The following is a 6,000-nucleotide window of genomic DNA, read 5'->3' as shown; positions in this document are numbered from 1 at the left end:
CTTTCTTTCCTCACCGTTGAGTTCGTCCTGAATCCGCCTCAGCTTTTATTAATACTATTATCAGGTTTCTGAAGTTTAGATACTTGTCATATTGCAGCGTCCTTAGTTTGCAACACTGAATAACAAATTTGTGTTGCAATTTTTCGTTTAATATTTAGATTTGAGATATGTAACAACATGGCATAGTGGCGTTAAAAATTGAACTTTATATTATGTTGGCAACACTATTAATTTGTTGGTACTGCAGAGTTTATTAGACAGAGTTCCCTTGTCGTTATTTGTATCTTACAGAATTCCAGCCATTTTTATCAATTAGTTTTAAAATTACATGGGCTTATAAAGATAAATGGTCCATCTCAAATTTTTATACTATAAACTGGAGAAGTTCCATATAATATAAGCCTAATTAATCATTTTTTTTTCTTTCTTTAAATGTAAAATCTCAAATGATTGTTGCGTTTCCTTCTTTTAAAGAGACTCAAAATATTTTTCAAGTGAAAAGAAAACATAAATAGAAGAATCGCAATCTAGTTTTTTTTTGTTAAGCTTAACACCTTGCAAATGTGTTCCGATGATGAGGAGGATATTGGTTTTAGTTTAGCGTCCTACTCAGCTATAGAGAAATGAACTCAGTGTAACATGAGATACAAACCACTTGAGCTACAGTCGGGAATCGAACCCGGTCTCCCGAGCCTAAGACGCATACGCTAAACATATAGTCACGAGGGACCTCGAATGGGGCTGCGTAACTAAGGGAGATGCTAATGAGCAAAATAATGGAATTAAGAAATTTAAAGGAAAGGGAAGAACCCGGGAAAGCCAACATGCACGATGTTTATCCAGCAAAAATCTATACAATTAGCGAGGACGCCAAAGGGGGAAGGGGGTAGTTCTTTAATGAAACGCTACGCCCCGACTGCCGCCTACAGACCTATTGTAATGTAGGCTAAACAATATCAGGATTATTTGATAGTCCCAAATTCATCTGTGCCTGAGTGGTTGATGGAAGATAAAAGACCCCAATACACAGTTTCAACATAAATAGAAATTTAAAGCTAATTATGAATATTTATTATACTACGGCCGCTGTATCTCTGGCTCTGACAGCTATAAGAAAAAGAAAGCGAGGGTTGGTACTACATTGACACACCCCCATAAGGACCAATGAGTGACCGAGCTGTCACCGCTCTGACATGGAAACAAGTCGTTGTTGCCGCTTCGTGTTCTCCTTTTTGTTTGTGCATAGTTGAGTGAAAAGTGCTTTGAGATTGTGTTTGGTTATTGCGACTTTGTGTTTTTTTCTTTTCTTTTTGTGTGTTTGGGTGTGTTGTTAAGAATATTGTAATTACGTAGTGACAATGGCTAGTTCTTCAGAACCGAAGGCAAAAAAAAATAGGAGTGTATAAAGGACAAAGCCGAGAATTGATATACAGACTTCGTGAATATTTCGAGAAAGAGCGCGATAATGGTGGCCCTCTTCTCCCTGTGACGAGGCTGGTGGACAGAGTGGCTGACGCCCTTCAAGTGGGAAAGTCTAGTGTTAAGAACATAACAAAAGAAAAATGTCCCGAAGAACTGAATTCACCCTCGGCAGTTTAGGTTACTCCAGGCAAAAAAAAAAAAAAAAAAAAAAAAAAGAAAAAAGAAAAAAAAGAAAGAAATCGGCCCAATGTTAAAACGTCTCTAGATCGTTTTAACTGAAGGCTGAAGTTAAAGGTTATGTGGCTCAACATAATAAAACATTTCGTGTAAATGACGTGAAAAATTTAGTAATAAAGGCGATCGAGAAAGTGTCCCCGAATAATTGGAAAAACGCCGTTGAACATACGTGGAAAATTATGTAGCAAGCTTGGGAAGCCGAAGGTGTCTTCGAACAAACTGTAGAAGATTTAATCATAACATTGGGTGATGGTGACGATAGCAGCGACGACAGTGACGATGAAGAAGATATTTCGGCAGTTAACTCTGACGAATTATTTCAAGATTGTGGAGTTCAACCTATCGATAGTGACGAATACATGTAGGCAGCGAAGGTATGTCAGTTTACTCGATTACTTTATGTTTAATTCTGGCTATTTTTAGTTTGTTTCCTTACACGAAAGGTTTTAAAAATCCATGAAAATTCAGCATTTATTAAGCAATTCATTTCGGTTGTATTTGTTTGCTTTTTTCTGTTTATTCTTAGCGTGTGCGGTTAAACCCACGACAAATTGGCAACATTGTTTTGTCCACGTGCAGAAGTGTCAGAGCCAGAGACATAGCGGCCATAGTATAACGTTTATTTGTGAATGAATAAACATTTAAAACATTACTTTGAACACGTATGGTGTAAGTTAAAAGCACTTTTTTAATTTTCTATATTTTCTCGGAAACAAAGGTAAGCAAATATTTTTTTTCCTAATTCTGTACCAAAGCGTCGCTTCTCCCTCAAAACCTGTGCCCCTCAGTTGTATAGAACTCTCATTTTCGGTGTACAAAACATAGATCCCCATCACCAAAATTTTCTCTCTCCCTCTCTTTGCCCCTTGAAGAAATTAAAGCTGACGTCGTCACTGATCTTATACTTAACATTCATTATAATACACGATTTTTTTTCTAATAGTCAACTCAAAGGTTGGTACAGAGATTGCCGTAGTTGCGAGCAGTAGTTTCGAATATTTGATAGCACGAAGTAATTATCGACTAGTACTACGGTTTTCAATGTTTTAGTTAGTGGCAACATGGTCACATTGAGTAGGGACCACTGGTTGGGCCATGTTTATGAGCAATGATCCTAGCCCCCAGGCTTCCTGTAGCTTACCACTGATATATGACTCGTCAAGTTTTCTTTGGTTTAGGCGCTAGTTGTAAAAATGAGGCGCCAACTCAGAAACTACTGTCAGATAAAAGTTGGGAATACTAATTTTTAAAAATTAGCTTGGCACCCGGGACTTTTCGTGAAACTACTATATATATATAGTGGTGGATCCAAGAGGGGCTATAGGCCCCCTTGACGCTCAGGTATACACTGGATAAAATGGGAAAAATGAAATGAAATATTTAAGTTTTACGTCCCACGTTTATGCCGGCTAGGCTAAAGGAGACGGTGATTATGAGAAATGAATGAAATGGTGGAATGAAGAAAGTGGGAGTAAACGGGAGAACCCCGAGAAAACCCACGAGCACGGTGTTTGTCCACCACAAGGTCCACACGGCGCGAGTTGGGATCGAATCAGGGACCCCAACCACCGGAGATTAACGCTCTACCACTAAGCCACTGCTCTACCACTGAGTCTTCTACTGCTTTATTTGTTCGATTCCTGTGACTGCTACAATTCCAACTTTCCGGAGAAAAATTTGGATTTTCCAGCCATTGCTCCGTAAAGTAATCATTGAAGACTTCGACTTTTCGTCTAATCGGACAGCCTCCATGTTGATTAACAAACCATCAGAAATATACTCTACGGGTACTAGTGCCAGTTTTGCACACATTTGGACGTGACTGCGAATCTCTTTAATTTAGGGATGGCCACATTTTTCGAAAAATACTTTTTCGAAAAATGGCTTTTTCGAAAACGAAAAACGAATTTTTTTTTGGAAAAACGAAAAACGAAAATTTTTTTCGAAAAACGATTTTTTTTGGAAAAACGAAAAACGAAATTTTTTTCGAAAAAGCGAAAAACAAAAAAAAACGAAAAATGAAATTTCCGAAAATCGAAAAACAGATTTTTCGAAAAAGGCCATCTCTATTGTGATGTACACCTTTGCTGTGGTTATATCTCAGTATTTTATTACGAGAGATAAAACCATCCATCCAGCTATAAATGTTCTATCTTGCGCAACCAGGTATTGAGATTGAGCCAATTCGGAACCTCATTTTTAGCGCTTTGAGGCCAGGAACAGATTTCGGACATTACGCTGTCCTCAAACGATTAGGATCTATCCAATGTTACCATCCGCGTCCAACAACCCCATGTTTAAAAGGGCAATAGAAAGGACCCGCGTCTAAAACTTCGGGACCCAGTTTCTTGAGGTTCAAGGCTAGGGATCGATTTCTGACATCACGATTGTGCTCAACGGATCAAAATCTTTCAAATTCCGCCAACGCCGCCCAACAACTTCATGGTTAATAGGTGAAAAGAAGGGATCCGACTCCATAACGTCAGAACCCCATTCCTTGAACCTCAAGAAACTGGGTCCCGAAGTTTCAGACGCGGGTCCTTTCTATTCCCTTCTTAAACATGGGTTTGTTGGACGTGGATGGTAACATTAGAAAGATTCTATTCGTTTGAGGACAACGTAATGTCCAAAATCGGTTCCTGGCCTCAAAGCGCCACAAATGAGGTTCCGAATTGGCTCAATCTCAATACCTGGTTGCGCAATATAGAACAACATTTATACCTGTATGGATGGTTTTATCTCGCGTAATAAAATACTGAGATTAAACCACAGCAAACGTGTACATCACAACGCAAATGCTTGGGACCGAATCTGATTTCTGACATCACTGCAATGGTCAGGGGACCAAGACCTCTCCAATGAATAAAACAAGTCAATGATGATAGAAGAATTGGTTGAATGAAATGTGGGAGGAAGCGGGAGTACCCTGAGAAAACCCACGGATACGATGTTATCTACCACAAACTTACTTGACCCACCAGAGGAAGCGCTCAACCAGTTAGCTACTGCGCCCAATGATTAAAGCAAGTTAATGATAATAGACGAATTGCTGGAATGAAAAGTGGGAGGAAGCGGGAGTACCAGAACAAAACCCACTGATACGATCTAGTCCACCACAAACTTACTTGACCCACCAGAGGAAGCGCTCAACCACTGAGCCACCGCGCCCAATGATTAAAGCAAGTTAATGATAATAGAGGAATTGGTGGAATGATATGTGAGAGGAAGCGGGAGTACCCTAAGAAAACGCACGGATACGATCTTGTCCACCAGAAACTTACTTGGAAGGGGATCGAAACAATAAGGACCACACGCACAAGAAGCGCTCTACCACTGACCCACCGTGCCCAATGATTATAGTAGGGCAGTGATAATAGAGGAATTCGTGGAATGAAATGTGAGACGAAGCGGGAGTACCTTGTGATTACCCACGGATACGATCCTGTCCAGATATTATCCGTTATCTTAATTTTATTAATTATCCTGATAAGTCCATTATCCGGATATTATCCGACATCCGGATATTATCCGTCATCCGGATATCATCCGTTATCCGGATAGTATCCGTTATCCGGATATTATCCGTCGTCCTTTTCTTATCCGTCAACCGGATATTTCAAATCCGGGTAAGTTTTTATCCGATATCAGAATAAAAAATTTATCCATATATGGCCATCCCTAATCAGCATCGTCAGGGGCATACACTAACTAAATGTCTTCTAAGTCTGCTACACAAGAGCAGGGGCGGATCTAGGGGGCGATCATGGCGATTGACCCCCAGAAAGGGAATCTTTTTTTTATTTTATATATAAATAAAACCCATTCCAGAGTTTGGAGCTCTTAAAAGTAGTTCTAAGTAGGAGTATTACCAACCACCGAGCCCCCAGAAGTCCATCTTAGCTCCGCCTCTGGACAAGAGAATGGGAAACACTTATTATTCACATTCAGTTTGCACATCTCAACAAATAAACAATATTTTCATTCACTTCCATCTACTACTGCACTCTACTGAACTGTAACGACTTTTTATATTTAAAAATAATTATTCATTTTTCAATAATTTTAAATGTTTATAAGTTCAGTAATTCACGATGAATAGAGTCAACTAGAAGTGTTTTTCTAACGAAGAAGTAACAACATGAACTGTGAAATATCTTCTCACACACTGTCGAGAGTTGACAGTCGACAAACTTTACTTTTTCCTTTACCGGTTACCTCGAAACCGCGGTAGCCAGAATTAGCCTAGGATAGGGGACTTACATTAGGAAAATGAAAATCTCAGAAAAATGCAGATGTCTTTTAGTCTGAGAGAAAAAAGGAATGAAATCTCTAATTTCTAGA

General features: G+C 39.2%; 1 long non-coding RNA gene across 1 annotated transcript in view; it reads left to right on the top strand.

Moving 5' to 3' along the window:
- The first annotated feature begins 1,652 nt into the window (after positions 1-1,652).
- The window catches only part of LOC145687767 (uncharacterized), a 70,890-nt gene continuing 66,542 nt past the window's right edge, over positions 1,653-6,000 (top strand). Inside the window, exon 1 of the long non-coding RNA XR_014131751.1 lies at positions 1,653-2,033. This is a non-coding gene — a long non-coding RNA (uncharacterized LOC145687767). The remainder of the gene's footprint in view (positions 2,034-6,000) is intronic.

Source organism: Thermobia domestica, chromosome 6 (genome assembly GCF_964235325.1).
Source record: "Thermobia domestica chromosome 6, izTheDome1.hap1.1, whole genome shotgun sequence".
Lineage (NCBI taxonomy): Eukaryota > Metazoa > Arthropoda > Insecta > Zygentoma > Lepismatidae > Thermobia > Thermobia domestica.
Note: the sequence above shows the minus strand (reverse complement) of the source record. Positions and strands in the feature narration are given on the sequence as shown.